Raw genomic sequence first — 18,026 nt, 5'->3', positions numbered from 1 at the left:
TCCTTAATGGCAACTCCGGCGGAGATGGAGACCATCGGTACGGTGTAGTTGGCAGATAAGGCACTCTATCTTTCTGGGAGTTAATGCAGAGAGGAACGTAGAGTTTGTTCTCCAGAGGAGCGGCTACAAAAGGCGTCTGTTCTCCAGGTCAGGAGCGGCCTAACTACCTGCTGGCAGCAGCTCTAAAATGCTTGGCGACAGGCTCCGTGACAAGCCGGCCGTAAAAACATACCGTCACATCTTTATGGAAATGTTGTCTCATGGAATCGGAACCACGGCTAGGGCGTCCCCCGCTAAAAGCGACGCGTGTTGGCAGGGCTCAGCCAGCACGAAAAGTATGCAAGGATTACCGTCGCACGGGCGGCGACGGCTAAACAAGCGAGCTCCCACATTCTGTATAGCATCACTGAACGTCGAGACTATGTCTGGTTGAAACAGTGAACTGGCCACAGCACTTGAAAGAAGGCATATAGATATCTGCGCGGTGCAGGAGACAAGATGGAGTGGAGAAAAGTCACGCGACATTGGGTGTGGATACAAACTCATATACTACGGAACCCGAAGAACAACGGCATTGGCATTGTTATATCAGCAAAACTTGATGGTTCTGTCTCTGAGGTGCAACGCTACGATGATCGATTGATGAAAATCGTATATGTCGCGGATAGAAGGAAGGTCCATTTTTTCAGTGACTATGCTCCACAAACCGGGCTAGACGCGGAAACAAAAGATGCCTTCTGGGAACTGCTTGACGAGAAGACTGCTGAAGGGCCACCAGAAGACTACCTTATCGTTGCCAGTGATTTTCATGGACACGTTGGACAGAGGAAAGAAGACCACACTGCCCATGGTGGACATGGATATGGAGAGAAGAATGGCGACGGCCAACGAATTCTTGATTATGCAGAAACTCATGATCTGATCATCACGAACACCTGGTTCAAAAAACGTGATACTCATCTAATCACGTACTACAGTGGCTCCAATGCAACTCAGATTGACTACATCCTTGTGAGACGACAGAATTTCAAAGATGTTCTAGATACAAAAGTTGTTCCTTACGAAACCGTCGCGATGCAACACCGACCTGTCATCTGTAAGCTACGGATGAAGTCGCCAAGAGCCGAATACATACCCAGAAATGGGCCTAAAAGAATCAAATGGTGGCGCTACAAGGAGGAGGAGGCCGACATTGTTACAAAAATTACAGTGCCACCAATCACCACGGTTGAAGAGCTGGACTAAACTGAAAGACGCCGTTCATGAAGCCGCACGCTCTATTCTTGGAACAACTAAATCAGGACGACGTAGGATTGACAAAGACACGTGGCTTTGAAATGACGATGTTAAAGATGCAGTGCGGAAGAAGAAACAGCTGTACCAAGAGTTTCTTTCAGATAAAACACCATCTCGTTGGAATGCCTACAAAACAGCCCGTAGTGAGGCAAAGAAGGTCATTGCTGTAACAAAAGCTAATCGATATGCAGACCTATATGCAAAACTTGACACGCGCGAAGGCGAGCGGCACATTTACCGGCTACTCAAATCGAGGCTCCGCAAAACGGAAGACATCCAACGTTTTTACGGCATCAATGACGAAAAAGGTAACCTGCTGGTCGACTGGAAGATAGCGCGAGAACGCTGGCGGAGCTATTTTGAGAAACTTTCAACCGAAGAATTTCCTCACCCACCAATCCCAACCGCCTCCGCTATTGAAGGCACAGTGAAGGAAATTGACATCACGGAAGTTCAGGCTGATCTGAAGGAGATGAAACCAAGCAAAGCCACCGGCCCCGATGAACTTCCAGCAGAGTTCTGGTGCTATGAACGGTGGGATGCGGCAATATGGCTAACACAGCTTTTCAATCAGATCATCAAAGAAGGTCAAATACCATCAGATTGGCGACGGAGAATTACCGTACCAATCTTCAAGAAGAAGGGAAGTCCTGCCGATTGTTCTAATTATCGCCCGATCAGACTTCTGAGCCACGCGATGAAGATCTTCGAACGTATTCTTGACAAAGGATATGCCAGATAGCCAAACTTACAACGAACCAAGCTGGATTTGTGAAAAATTGTGGCACAACAGATGCAATCCACGCTGCACGGCTGTTAGTTGAGAAACACCATGAAAAACACAAGCCTCTTCATCTCGCTTTTCTGGATCTTGAGAAGGCCTTTGATCGGGTGCCACTTGACCTAATCTGGTTAGCACTTCGAGAACATAGCATTCCAGAGCACCTCGTTAAGTGGGTACAGATGCTCTACGTAGAACCAAGGAGTTATTTTTAAGCTGCCGCAGGAGCATCCGATGATTTCCGCAGCACTGTAGGAGTACATCAACGCTCTGTCTTATCACCACTGCTGTTCATTCTTGTGATGGACACTGCTACATCAGACCTGCACAAGCCACTTCTCTTTGCTGATGATGCCATGTTGGCTGCTGAGAATAAGTCTGATCTCCAGCGCCAAACAGAAGAGTGGAACAACCGACTAGCGCAATACGGCCTGCGCCTCAACAAAAAGACAGAGTACATGACATTGGATCATCGAGAAGTTGGAACCATCCACGTTGATGGTGAAGATCTACCACGAGTAGAGTAACTTAAATATCTTGGCTCCACACTCTCTGACGATGGCAGACTTACTGATGAGGACAATACAAGGATACACGCAGCTTGGCTGAAGTGGCGAATGACAACGGGCGTCACCTGCGACCGTTGGATGAAGGACCATCTGAAATCTAAGATCTACCGGACTGTTATCCGTCCCGTCGCTCTCTACGGCACTGAGTGTTGGCCTGCTACGAAGGAGGTAGAACGTCGACTAAGCGTCATGGAGACAAAGATGCTTAGGTGGACAGCTGGCATCACTAGACTGGATCATATTTCAAACGACAGTATTAGGCAACGCTTTGGCGTTGCACCGATCCAGAAGAAAATGCAGGAAAACCGTCTGCGCTGGTTTGGACATGTGTTGCGTGCAGAAGACAATACACTGGCCAAGTCAGCGTATACATTGGAAGTCGCTGGAAAGAGGCCCAAGGGACGACCAAGACAGAGATGGATCGATACAGTGCACAACGACCTGAAAGCTGTAAGACTACATCCTGACATGGCCCGTGACCGAATTAAATGGAGACAACGAATCCACACAGCGGACCCTGCCACCAGGCGGGACAAACGCTAAAGAAGAAGAAGAAGAAGAACTATAGCATGGGCTTATTCAAAAAGCAATGTGTGTAATTAACATGAATATTAACTTTGTTTCAATAAACTCTTTTTTAGGCTGAAATCCAATTCTGTGCCAACACAAAATCTTCCCAGCAGCAGCCTGAAGGGTGTTTTGGGATCAAGAAAAAGAGGGAGTCCACGCAAGAGGGAGGGAGAGAGAAGAAGAAAAGAAGAAGTGGAACATAATGGAACATCTCCACCGGTACTGCTCAGGTGCAGCCAACAGGCAGACTTCCTAACGCTAGGTGTCCTAAAAGTGTTAATAACGAAGTTAAATTTAATATAATTAGTAAAAGGTTGTGTAAGGCTCAAACAACTATCTGCAGAAATAATGCACTTATCACCAAATTGAAGGGTGAGGTGTGCAGGTTAGAGAAAAGTATAAAGTAGAAACAAAATCTGACTTAATAAAGTACTTAGGTCATTCCAGCTCATACTCAAAGGATTTTTTAAGGGTCAAGTGAAAAACTTTGTTTATAAGGGCACAGGAAGGTGGTTCACTGACAGCGATAAAACTGTTGTTCTTGCAATGTATTATTATTCTTCTAAAGCATATTAGTTCACTTGTGTTACGGGAGCGCAGCGTGTGGAACCACTCAGAATGTCTCCGCTCTCTTCGACTGCACGAACTATACATTGCGTACGTCAGTTGTCGTGGATGTTCCAAGCGGCTCCACGCTGCGCTCCCAAGACACATGTGAAGCCAGCAGCACTTATTCAATGGCCAGTAGCACGAGTACAAACTGTTGTTACTTTTTAAAATTAGGTAATCATTTTAATAGTCACATATTCTCTTTTGATAATGCCATTTATATAAGTATATTTCAGTTATTCCTATGTTGGTCTCGTCATTCCCTAGACACAAGTGAGATAGCACATTCTATTACGCTTGACAATCTACGTCATGGGGTCACTTGGAAATTTGAAAAGGGCTGTTGTTATTAACTTAAATCGGAAAAAAATATTATATATGCACATAATATACTGTAGACCAAATAGAATAGTATGGAACTTACGTAATACAATTCTGGGCCCCTTCAGCTGAAAAATGCTTGCTGTTTATCATCGTTAGCTCATCAGTTTCGAAGTTCCTTTCACGAATACTGTAGTTTTGCCACCACAACTTACAAAATATTTATACCGTTCACAAAATATTTACACAATTCACCCACACAGTAGTTGTTACCGTAACTGTTGTCTTTAGGATTGCTTCTATAAAACAGTTTATTGTACTGAAGTAGGGCCTATAACACATTTTTCTTAGCGGAGTAACAAATTTGCAGCAGTTGCCTGTTGCAAGTAACAAGTAACTAATTTCATGTTTGTTCCGTATTGAAGATAACAATAAGTAAGATTCTATTAGAATAAAATTGATTGTAGCCACCTATAGGAACGCCGCAATATCACGTAGCAGGCAGTGTGCGCGGAGAGGTAGAATCCGCGAACACTGGCGATGCCAGCAGTTGGCAAAAAGGTGTGGCTTATAGCCTATAATCAATTCGCAATTGAATAGGTGGTTACAATAAATTTTATTCTAATAGAATCTTACTAATTGCCTGTTGTTCGCTCGGTAGGCCTTGACAAGGAGGAAGAAGTTTCATTATGAGGCTTTTTTGTGGAAAATAATTGTCGCTGTATTTCAAACTTTATCCCCTTTGAAGCTGAAGGTGTTGTTCTGATCATTGCTTTAGTGCTATGGGCTTGTATACTGTATAGTTGGGATTATTGGTTGGAGGTGTTTCTCAATTATATCTACATGTTCTGGTGATTCTACTGTTGCTAGAATGCTTTCAAATTTTTCTCGGAGCTTGGCTTTGTGCTCTTCTATGTCCTCACTTAGCCTTCTGTTCAGGGGCTTACGCAGTTCCTTCAGAATAATGTTCTTTTCTTCGTTTGAAGGTGCTTCCTGAATGACTAAATTTGTGCCTGATTCTAAATTGTGTTCGTTAGCACCACCAATATATTTAGTCACTAAGTGTATATGTTTGCACGTATTAAACCAAGTGTGCTGTCAATTCAAATGAACTTGTCGCCGTATCGTCGTAACATTTCTTGCTGCGCCTCATTCATTATAATTAGAACAAAGTCCTCTGGTTTCAATTGAGGGTACATCGTAGGAGACACAAGCTGCCTCTGTGGATCAGCGGTAGAGTGTCGGCCTCCGGATCCCAAGATAGCGGGTTCAAACCCGGCAGAGGTAGTCGGATTTTTGAAGGGCGGAAAAAAGTCCAATCGACACTCCATGTCGTACGATGTCGGCATGTAAAAGATCTCTGGTGACACATTTGGTGTTTACCCGACAAAATTCATTAAATCTCAGCCATAGCCGCCCAAGAGAGTTTCGGTTTACTCGGTCTGCCATCTAGTGGGGACCTAGAGTAAAACGGAACGTCGAAATTGACAAGCAGACAGCCAGATGGCGTCAAATTGAAATGTCTGCACACGGTAGCTGAGGCCATACGATTATTATTATTATTATTGTAGGAGACACGTTTTGACCCTTGTAAAAGCGTACTATTCTTCCACGTTCGTCCATTTCACGAATCCATGATTCGACACTCGTACAATCATTCTCATGCCGCACAGCTTCCGATTTTAAATTGTACTCTTGCTTAATGTTAAATAGATCCTTTCTGGTCAGAAGATGAATGCGCTCAATGTCAGTTTCACCAATAGAATTTCTAACCTCATCAAGGATTCTATCGAAAGGAATTTTCATCGCAATCTTCCTCGCTAAGTCATTTCTTGCCGACAGCGATAATCTCATGAACTTGTCGCCGTATCATTTCTTGCTGCGCCTCATTCATTATAATTAGAACAAAGTCCTCTGGTTTCAACTGAGGGTACATCGTAGAAGACACGTTTTGACCCTTGTAAAAGCGTACTATTCCTCCACGTTCGTCCATTTAATGAATTTCCTTGGTGGCCTATGTGTGTTGCACAAAATGAAACTTACATTTATCCAGACCGAAAAGTAACATCCATTTTTGCTGGACAATGACCACTTATCTTGTTGCTTCCAAGTACTTCCTGGTGACGCTCATGCTTACCCCTTGACTTAAAGGTCCCATCCCTGTGACATCTGTATTTCATTTTAGATGAACAATCTTTACATTCGTACTTGGAGCGACATATAACAAATTCACACACTTGCTCGTTTTTTTTTCACTTTAGGAAATCCTCTTCATTCGCAAATTTTAAACTTTTGTTCGCGATACACATCTCGTAAAAATTGATCAAATGTGTCACCATACCAGATTTTGTAGGACCAAATACAGTAGAGACAATACACGACACTGAGCGAGATATCGAGGGACAGCTATTGGAGCTCACTCTAGCGGATAGACCTGAACGGTACTGATTCTGTCATAAGAGCACGTGTATTTTTGTGTGAAGTTTTTGGTGTTATTTATGTGTTTTCAGTGAGTTGACATAATTAAATAGTAGCGTGTGTCATTCCTTGATATCTTCTCTCAACATGAGGGGAAAGGTATGTGCTGTGTTTGGCTGCAGTAATTACGAAGTAGAGAAAAATGCGCGCTCGTTCTTCAGGTTCCCTCGTGATAAGAACATGTAAGTAATATTGTGTTTGCATATATATTCTTCCAGTGACAGAGATTTTTATAGTACTTCATAATCTTCTGACCTGCTCGACCCATGTTTTAACGGGCTTAAAATATAATACGCATATTTTATTGTATAGTGCAGCAGTACATTCAATACCTATGTGTTGTTGTAGGTGTGATCTGTGGGTTTTGAAATGTCACAGAAGCGATTTGGATAAAGTGTACAAGAAAGAAGGGACGTTACGCTTGTATAAGAATTATAAGATCTGTTCAGATCATTTCCAGGCCAGCGACTTTAAAAATCCTCGACTATACAGCCAAGGGTATGTTACATTTTTACTCTAATTGTACGTAAATATTCCTCAAAGCATCACTATCGACATCATTTTCAAACTTTTCATTCTTTTATCCCTCTTCTCAGATTAAAGCCGGGATTTTATAGATTTTCTTTCTGTTAGTAGGCTTCATGTTAAGAAGAAAATTGTCCAGCTATTAAATGTTAATTCATTGCATCATATGTGTAAGGAATGTGCCGATATTTTTATTGACATATGTCTTAATGTGATGATACATTGTTTTTAAATGAGGGTAAAAGACAAATCCAACCGTAAGATTTCAGGCAGGTATGCTAAAGCCAAAAAAGTAATGCATAAATGAAAGATCAAGCCATTTCACAGCAGTCCATTTCACACCTTGTTTATATGTCTAATTTCAGTCTTTGAATAATAACCTTTTAAATAATTCTTCATTCATTTATCCAGAATTGCTTTAGCAACTTCGAAGTTAATATCTCAATAACACTTTCTTTCTAGACGTAATTTATTTATCCATTTCCGTATATACATTTCCATTGATATTTGAATTTAGCGCGATTTGTTCAGGTCAAGTCACTAGGAGCGCCACCGTCGAATTGTCTCCCATTTTAGCAAGGCGAAATCCGTAAGTGTCGTGTTTTGTCTCTACTGTATTTGGTAGGACATTCTTCTACACAAAGCGGACATTTCACTTGATGTTGTTCACACTTCATAGTCTTATGCTGTGAATTTTTATGCCGTTCTAAACTGTATTTTGTGTGAGAGGTAAAAGTACACAAATGTTTAGGATTTTTGTTATTGTGCTTTGTTCTTACGTGATGATTTAAATTTTTCTTGTAGTTGAAGAATTTCTTACACTCACTACATACGAAATTGTCCATCGTGCAAGCACAAAAAGTTCACTTCAATGCGTAATAAAACACTTAATGCACATAACTAATTCACTATTTCATGAAGTAGACCCCCAAAACACTCTAGAAGTCTATTAATACTGTCTGTACTTCACAGCACCACGATTTAAAATAAATCTTATTACCCATGAAATTAAATGGCAAACTAACCACAATTTTAAAAATGGTTCCTAATTTTCATCAACTACATCTGTTCTAATCAATTTTTTAAAACCTTAAATTAGACTCAATACCCGGGAAATTATACGGCAAACTCGACGTAAAGATTTGTAAAGTTAACTATCACAAAACAAGCAATACTGAGATAGACTTGTAAAGTTATCTTTCACAAGACAAAACAAAGCTTCTTCTTCTTCTTGCTCCGCACGTAGCGCGAAATTGGTACATAGGAGGTACTAAGCACCGAGATTCCTCGAGCAGTCCCGAGCATTGCCGATTTTGGCTGCAACTCGACATTCCCTAGGCACAAGTGCTTTCTCTAGATCTACGAAACAAACGCAACTGCCTATTCCTCTCCTAACATTTTGAAATTACCTGGCACATACTGAAAATCTGATTCTGACAGCCCCTCTGTGGTCTGAAACCACACTGGTTTTCATCCAACTTCCTCTCAACTACTGATTACACCCTCCCTTCCAAAATTGGGCGAGTTGGCCGTGCGGTTAGAGGCGCGCGGCTGTGAGCTTGCATCCGGGAGATAGTGGGTTCGAATCCCACTGTCAGCAGCCCTGAGGATGGTTTTCCGTGGTTTCCCATTTTCACACCAGGCAATGTACCGTAAGTAAGGCCACGGTCGCTTCCTTCCAACTCCTAGGCCCTTCCTATCCCATCGTCGCCATAAGACCTATCTGTGTCGGTGCGACATAAAGCCAATAGTAGCCTCCCTTCCAAGATGCCAGTGAATACTTTGCCTGGTATACTAATCAATGAGATAGCTCGATAATTGTTGCAATCCTTCCTGTTCCCTTGCTTATAGATAGGTGCAATTACTGCTTTTATCCAACCTGAAGGTACCTTACCAACACTCCATGCTAATCTTACTACTCTGTGAAGCCATTTCAGCTATACTTCACCATTTCAGGTCTAATTTCATCTATTCCTGCTGCTTTATGACAATGGAGTTTATTTACCATCCTTTCCATTTCCTCAAGCATAATTTCACCAAAATCATTTTCTTTCTCCCCATGAGCTTGGTTGTTCGCGACATCACCATGAAGATTTCCTTTTACGCTGAGGAGATTTTCAAAGTATTCTCTCCACCTGTCCAGTGATTCCCTGGGATCTGTTATGAGTTCACCTGAATTACTCAAAACACTGTTCATTTCCTTTTTCTCTCCCTTCCTATGATTCTTTATTACTGTTCAGAAAGGTTTCCCTGCTGCTTGACTTACCAAATTCTTCCCACGACTTCTTTTTGGATTCAACAATTATTTGTTTCGCTCTCTTTCTTTCATCTACGTACAATTCCCTATCTGCATCGGCCCTTGTTTGGAGCCATTTCTGTTAAGCCTTCTTTTTCCACTTACAAGCTGCTCTCACTTCATCTTTCCACCAAGATGTTTGCTTTTTCCTGTCTTTACACACAGTCGTTCCTAGGCATTCCCTTGCTGTTTCTACTACAGCATCCCTGTATGCCGCCCATACTCTTTCAATATCCCGAACCTGCTTACTGTCCACTGTTTGAAACTTCTCAGTAATAATATCCATGTATTTCTGTCTAATTTCCTCGTCCTGGAAATTTTCTACCCATATTCGTTTGCAGACAGATTTCACTTTCTCTACCCTAGGCCTAGAGATACTTAGTTCACTACAGATCAGATAGTGGTCTGTGTATCATCGAAAAATCCCCAAAAAACCTGTACATTTCTAACAGACTTCCTGAATTTGAAGTCGGTTAAGATATAGTCTATTACGGATCTAGTACACCTAGCCTCCCGTGTATAGCGGTGAATAGCCTTATGCTTGAAGAAAGTATTCGTAACTGCTAAACCCATACTAGCACAGAATTCCAGCCAATGCTTCCCGTTCCCATTAGCTTCCATATCTTTCTCACATTTATCAATCAACCTTTTCTATCCTTCAGTTCTGTTTCCACCTCTCGCATTGTAATCGCCCATTAGCACTATCCTATCCTTGCTGTTCACCCTGACTATGATGTCACTCAGCGCTTCTTAAAACTTGTCAATTTCATCCTCATCTGCACCCTCACATGGTGAATACACTGAGACAATTCTCGTCCTAATTCCTCCAACTGCCAAATCTACCCACATCATATGCTCATTTACGTGCCTAACAGAAACTATGTTGCATGCAATAGTATTCCTGGTAAGCAGTCCTGCCCCATACTCTGCCCTTCCCTTTTTAAAACCCATCAGTACACTTTATAATATTCTATCTCTCCCTCTTATCTCCCCTTACCCAAATATCACTTACTCATAGTACATCGAGATGCATCCTCTTTGCTGACTCAGCCAGTTCCACTTTCTTTCTTCCATAAGCCCTATTAATATTGATAGCTCCACATCAAATTCCATTTTGTTCGCCAAGTTGTTTCCAAGGAGTCCCTCGCCTATCAAATGAGAGTGGAACTCCGTTACTCCCATAGGTCCGAGGCTTGCCTAAAATGTTCTGAGCTCGATAAATTCATGAAGCAGGATGCTACCCTACTTGCACATAGTCCAAGTGAGGATCTCTCCTCCAACGGGTTAGGGACCGCTGGTGGAATGTATAGTTCTAGACGCCTGAGCACAAGCAGGGCCACGACTCAGAATATGTCCGAGATGCCCACTCCCATTCCATAGCGACTGGTATCCCGACTCTCAGGACCACTCCTAGACCACTTGGCCATTGCCCATGGTTCACGAACTAGGATGTGACTACAGTAACCCACAACATGAACCATATATGTAAGAGAAAGAAAAATAAGAATTGGTAAAAAGTAATGTGAATAGAAACGTGGGAGAGTAAGCAGTGACTGTGTTGTCATATTGAAGTAGGGGAACATTAAAATAAGTGTGCACTACAGTGGGAGCTGCCTGATTGCTGAGCCAGGTCTCCTGTTAACTGAGCAGAGCAGATGGAGAGGGAACAGAGATACGGAGGGAAGCGAAGGGAGGATTTTACGGGGAGAGTTTTGAGTTGCAGGAGTTTCAGCTTTCTTGCATTTGTTGGAAATAAATATTAAAGCCTCGAAAGGAATGTTGGGCTGCCCGGAAATGTCATTGACATTATAAATGGGATGGTTTCTTTGGTCCAGAAGTATGAAAATATTTCTCTTGCATAAAGTCTATTACTGATCCTTCTTTTTTTTCAGTAGTTAGTCGTAAATTGATGATTAAAATGTGCCATGTGCTCACCCATGACCGAAAATCTATTATGCTTCTTGGCATTGATGTACTCTTGATATCACATTTGGTAACTTCTGCCGGTTTGGCGTATGTAGCTGCACTTTATGACATTTATGCTTATAAATACCTGAACTGAAATATTTGTTGCTAGCATTGACATGTATGCACATTATAGAAAATGTTAGAATTAGTGTTATTAGTTCTGAACGCCCCCCCCCCCCCCACCTGCCATGTCGAAACAGCCCCCCCCATGGCCTACCAAGCGACCGCTGCTCAGCTTGATGGCCTGCAGATTATGAGGTGTCATGTGGTCAGCACGACGAATCATCTCGGCCATTATTCTTGGCTTTCTAGACTGGGGCCGCCATCTCGCCATCAGATGGCTCCTCAATTGTAATCACGTAGGCTGAGTGGACCTCGAACCAGCCCTCAGATCCAGGTGAAAATCCCTGGCCTGGCCGGAAATCGAACCCAGGGCCTCCGGCTAAGTGGCAGGCACGCTACACCTACACCGCGGGGCAGGTCATTATTTCTAAACACTATCTTCAAATTTTGTTTTTTAAGTAAGTTTATCTGAAAAATATTATTGTTGTATGAGGAAGTGAGATATTTATTTTTGTTTGTGGGTCTTCTAATAAGGGTTGAGGAGGATTTATTTTTCAATTCATGAATTATTTTGTCAACAAATTGCTTGTTATAGCCATTAATTAATGTGATATTCCAAATGTTATCAACTTCTTTTTTTTAATCAGCAGTTGAAAGAGGTATGTTGAAGGTTCTGTAAATTAAACTATAAATGCAGCTTTTATTCCTGGTTACCTGTATGTTGAGAATCTCGTCTTTTTTGTTGCAAGTTTGTGTGAGTTTTCTATACTAATGTTTCTAGTGATTGAGAGATCCAAAATATTTAACGAATTATTTACTTGAGATTCAAGCATAAATTTAATATGCGGATCTAATGAGTTCTATTGATTAAGCAAAGTATCTTCTTTGATGAAATGATGGTCAGTTATAGAAAAAAATGTCTTCCACATATCATAACACCCAGAAAACGATTCCTTGAAATGTGTTAATAATCTTAGTGTGCTCTAGATTATCAAGATCGAGCAAGTTGGCCTGTGGTTAGGGGCGCTCAGCTGTGAGCTTGCATTCGGAGGATAGTGGGTTCGATCCCCACTGTCGGAAGCCCTGAACATGATTTTCCGTAGTTTCCCATTTTCACACCAGGCAAATGCTGGGACTCTTCCGCTTCCTTCCCACTCACAGCCCTTTCCTCTCCCACTGTCGCCATTAGACCTATCTGTGTCGGTGCAGCGTAAAGCAACCTGTAAGAAAAAATTTATCAAGATAAATATTGGCAAAAATGCTGGAAAACACGGGATCCCATACGAAGACCGTCCTGTTTATAAATGGTATTCTTAAAAGTAAAGAACTTCTTGTCAATAGCAAATTTAAGGAGTCATAAAAGAATTATTTCGATTTTACTCTATTTGCTATAATTATTGAGATTTCTTTCATTGGGTTGGATAGTTTCGGCTGTCAGTATGTTGAAATGTATGTTGGTGATATCATGGTAATAAATGGAAAAATGAGGTTGTAACTTTGTAACTGCAAAATGATGTTTAGAAATTTTTGAATACATAATTATAAATTCTGTAAGTGGGGCTGTTCCTAAAATTGATAATGGGCCTGATAGGTACCAGTATGTTTATTTTGTGTATTTTAGGGAGCGCTCTTGCAGTTGGTAGTTTGGGGTTCATGTTAATTTCAATGCCTGCTGTTCAATTAACAAAAACTGATCATTTTTTAGTATTTATTTGAGCTTCTTTTGGATGGTATTAGTGAGGTCTTTCTTAACAATATTGAATTTATTATCTCTGAAAAATGCTCTGTATTCAGTTTTATCCACAATTACTGTACAGTAGTATTGCCTTTATGTAAGTTGTCCTTGATTTTTTGTTTTAGGGGGTAAAATTGTATCTTACCAACTGATTAGTTATTATTATTGTCCTATTGTTTGTGAATATTGATAATTTTGTGTTAATATATTATTTGATGAAAAATTTAAATAAAATACATAAAACAAAAAAAATTTTCTTCTTCTCCTCCTCCTACTGCTTTTCCCATACGTGTGGAGTCGAGGGTGTGACCTGTCTTGCACGTGGATTTGGCCGTAATTTACGACCGGGTGCCCTTCTTGACGCCCACCCTATATGGAGGGATGTAATCACCAGCGCTCAGATTTTAGGGAAAGACCTATTTTGTTCTTGAAGAAATGACTTAAAATGAAGTTGTATTTACACGTTTCATGTTTTTTTTGTTTGTTTTTTTGCTAGGGGCTTTACGTTGCACCGACACAGATAGGTCTTATGACAACGATGGGATAGGAAAGGCTTAGGAGTTGGAAGGAAGCGGCCGTGGCCTTAATTAAGGTACAGCCCCAGCATTTGCCTGGTGTGAAAATGGGAAACCACGGAAAACCATTTTCAGGGCTGCCGATAGTGGGATTCAAACCTACTATCTCCCGGATGCAAGCTCACAGCCGCGCGCCTCTACGCGCATGGCCAACTCGCTCGGTTTTCATGTTTTTATAAAGTTAGAAACTATGGTCCTATTGTGCTTAAAAATGTCTGAATTGATGTTAAAACCTATATAATTCGTTTTTAAATCCCGAAATCATTTAAAAATGCCTTTCAGTATATTCCGAGGAAATAAAATATTTGCTGACTCGTGTTCAGTATCCTAAACAAAATTTTAAAATCGGGAAGCTGTAAACTACACTCCCCGAAATGCCTTAGGAACCTTCCGCAGTGAACACTCCCATAATTTGTCACGAGCCAGGAGATGATAGAGTATCCATTGACCTGCTGGGGGAAAAAAATTTCATTCTGTGAGAATATTTCGGTGTTCCCGTTTGTTCAGTGTGTGAATTATGCCGGAAGTGTCAGGTTCCAGCTCGTCTTTAAATAAAAAGTGGTTACAGGATTTGTTCCTGTGAAGTTTGCAGCAAAGAGGTGAGTGAAGTTGTTTACTTCCGGTTAACGAGTTATTATCAATTTAGCAAAATAAGTATGGTATTTTAATTGAAGCCTATTAAAATACGTACAATTGAAGCTGCCTAAAAGTATTTTAGAACCTACTTGAGAGTCTTTTAGGCGGCTAAAATAACCGTTTAACACCTAAAGATCCAAAGTCTAGTAATCACGACTGCATGTTTCTGCGGTGGTTGGAAGTGCCGAGTGTTGTGTGAATAAAAACCTACAACCTGTTTTCCAGTCATTGTCTGGGTCAAGGGTGCAATGAATGAAGCATATATAGGCTATTAGCACGATGAGATCGCCACTCCCAACGTGATTTATTAATGACTGATAGATGCTATGAAATGAGAATGGAGAGTGTTGCTGGAATGAAATATTCTTCTTCTTCTTCTTCTTAATGTTCTTACCCTCCAGTGTTGGCTTTTCCCTCGGACTCAGCGAGGGATCCCACCTCTACCGCCTCAAGGGCAGTGTCCTGGAGCTTCACACTTTGGGTCGGGGGATACAACTGGGGAGAATGACCAGTACCTCGCCCAGACGGCCTCACCTGCTATGTTGAACAGGGTCCTTGCAGGGGGATGGCAAGATTGGAAGGGATAGACAAGGAAGAGGGAAGGAAGCGACCGTGGCCTTAAGTTAGGTACCATCCCGGCATTTGCCTGGAGAAGAAGTGGAAAACCACTTCCAGGATGGCTGAGGTGGGAATCGAATCCACCTCTACTCAGTTGACCTCCGGATGCTGAGTCAACACAGTTCCAGCCCTCGTACCACTTTTCAAATTTCGTGGCAGAGCCGGGAATCAAACCCGGGCCTCCGGGGGTGACAGCTAATCACACCAACCACTACACCACAGAGGCGGACTGGAATGAAAGATGACAGGGAAAACCATCTGAGCCACGGAGGCTCAGTGTGTTGTCTGAATATTAAGAGAAAAGTGGTGGAACAAACACTAACTCTCTGTCTCTGAGCCAGAAGAAGTAATTAGACGGGATTAAAATCTCCGATCCGGATGGAAATCAAATCCGGGACCTTCTCAAATGACGGCCACAACTCTGGCCATTCAGCCAAGGATTCGACAAAACGAAATCCTTATTGATTTTTCTTATTACTATCAGTGTCCGGCTCCATGGCTAAATGGTTAGCGTGCTGGCCTTTGGTCACAGTGGTGGTGGTGATTATTGTTTTAAGAGGAAGTACAACTAGGCAACCATCCTCTATATAATACTAATCAGACGGAAAAATGGAAGGGATCCGACACTTCGAAAAATGAAGATATTGGCCAAAGCAAGACAAGGGCCACAAAGGGCGTGAAAATTAAAGACTCCCTAGCCCTCGCAAACCTAATAGGCGTCTGGGTCGGAAAAGAACAAGAGTTGACCAGGTGAGGTTGGATAGGATAGATGAAAGTGAGGAGCCTGGCACAATTAAGTGGAAGCAATGACAGGACTCAGCTGAGGGCCCCGTGGTCGCCAACCCACACCCCCAAAGTTCAGAGCCCTTGGGGCCCCTTTTAGTCGCCTCTTGCGACAAGCAGGGGATACCGTGGGTGTTATTCTACCGCCCCCACCCACAGGGGGACCTTTGGTCACAGGGGTCCATGGTTCGATTCCCGGCAGCGTCAGGAATGTTATAATTGGTTAATTTTGCTGGCACAGGGGCTGGGTGTATGTGTCGTCTCCATCATCATTTTATCCTCATCACGACGCGTGGGGTGGGGGGGAGGTTGTGTCAATTCAAAACATGTCCTCGGACACTCCCGGCACTAAAAGCCATACGCCATTTCATTTCATTACTATCAGTATTAACATTCAACTGTCGTAATAGAAGCAAAAATAATTATTTCTATCAATTTTTTTTTTTTTTTTTTTTTTTTTTTTGCAATTGGCTTTATGTAGCACCGACACAGATCAGGGCTTACAGCGATGATGGGACAGGAAAGGGCTAGGACTGGGAAGGAAGCGACCGTGGCCTTAATGTACAGCCCCAGCACATGCCTGGTGTGAAAATGGGAAACCACGGAAAACCATCTTTAGGGCTGCCGACAGTGGGGTTCAAACGCACTATCTCCCGAATACTGGATACTGACCGCACTTATGCGACTGGAGCTATCGAGCTCGGTTATCAATTTCAAACACGTAATGTTCGTTGTTTCAATCTTGCCGCCTGATTATTTTTCAGGGACTTGCAAACGCTTTAAAAGTATAGTTAAAAAACTCTAGGTTTTAAAGTTATACAAACATGTACGGCGTCTGGAGGGACAGATGCTATTTGTACTATTGTTTACGAATGAAGGAAATTCATACTTTAAAACATGCTGCGCTCCCGATACACAGTGTTGGCTTCACGAAAGACAGCAAAACAAAACAAAGCTCCTTCTTCTTCTTCTTGCTCCGCACGTGACGCGAAGTCGCTTGGTAGGAGGTGCTAAACGCCAAGATTCCTCGAGCAGTTCTGAGCATAGCCGATTATTGGCTGCACCTCGACATTCCCTAGACACAAGTGTCTAGTGAAGTGACTCTCGTTGGCGTGGTGACGCATTCACTCTGAGTCAGGCAGCCATGACGAGTAGGTGTGTGTCTTTCCAGCGCAATGCCATGGATCAGTCGCATTGACCCGGGGTGAAACTAATTTTCTAAGGGCATAGAGCCCGTTAAGTTGTGATGTTGACCTCTGTTTTTTTCTCGGGTGTATACTATGAGTAATTTATCTACATTTTCTTCTAGTTGTTCTTCGTGAGGAAGGTAATATCCTGCAAGTTGTGTTGCCTCGTGGTGAAGGATCTAAAAAGTAAGTCTTGGCATAATTTGCTCTTGGAAATATTCCCTAGCAATGGATTGCACTTCAAAAGAAGAAAAGAAAAACATTTTGGTAATGCGTGTTAAAATTGAACTTCAACTACGTCAAGTGGTAATAATAATAACACTAATAATTTCCGAGTCGGATAAGGACTGTTCGTCCATTACCTTATGACGAGTTCTATTAATGAGCTACATCTGGACTTTAACCATACAGGGTGTGGACAGTTTTTCAAAATTTAATTTTAGATTTTATTTTAATTTTTAGCCCGGAAATGTAATATTCTCTGTGTAAATCAAGGTGGTCCTCGCAAAGTCTTCTTCTTATCTCGCTTAGCTTAGGTAATTTTTACTTTCCCATGTGTTTTGTTCTGGTTTTAATATTATTCTTTCCTGTTTAATTGATCCTTGCCATTTAATTTTGTGCTGGGTCCGGTTCTATTTTGCTTTGGGTGGACACGCGGCTTTGTTTTTGGTGTCTGCTAGCAACGGCTTGTTGATTTGATTGTTAATAAGATTTGGGTTTGATTGGGCCTGTGCGACTTGATTTTGCTTACAATACAATGGATGTTTATTGATTTCTGTGTGTACAGTTTGTGTGTGTTCCTATTTATTCATTTTTGCAGTCTATTAATCCTTAAATTTACTATCCTTGCATCGGCCCCTTGATGTGGAATGGGTTTTATTTCCACATGATTTTAATGCAACCTACTGGAAATTCACACCACTGGATCAAACGTGTATCTTAATCAATTTTTTTGCGAGTTGCTTTACGTCGTACTGACACAGATAGGTCTTATGGTGACGATGGGACAGAAAGGG

The 18,026-nt window shown here is 41.9% G+C and overlaps 1 pseudogene; it reads left to right on the top strand.

The window, feature by feature from the left end:
• Positions 1-498: 498 nt before the first annotated feature.
• LOC137501081 (uncharacterized) overlaps positions 499-18,026 on the top strand; it is a 58,190-nt pseudogene continuing 40,662 nt past the window's right edge.

The sequence above is a fragment of the Anabrus simplex genome, chromosome 1, assembly GCF_040414725.1.
Source record: "Anabrus simplex isolate iqAnaSimp1 chromosome 1, ASM4041472v1, whole genome shotgun sequence".
Taxonomy (NCBI): domain Eukaryota; kingdom Metazoa; phylum Arthropoda; class Insecta; order Orthoptera; family Tettigoniidae; genus Anabrus; species Anabrus simplex.
Note: the sequence above shows the minus strand (reverse complement) of the source record. Positions and strands in the feature narration are given on the sequence as shown.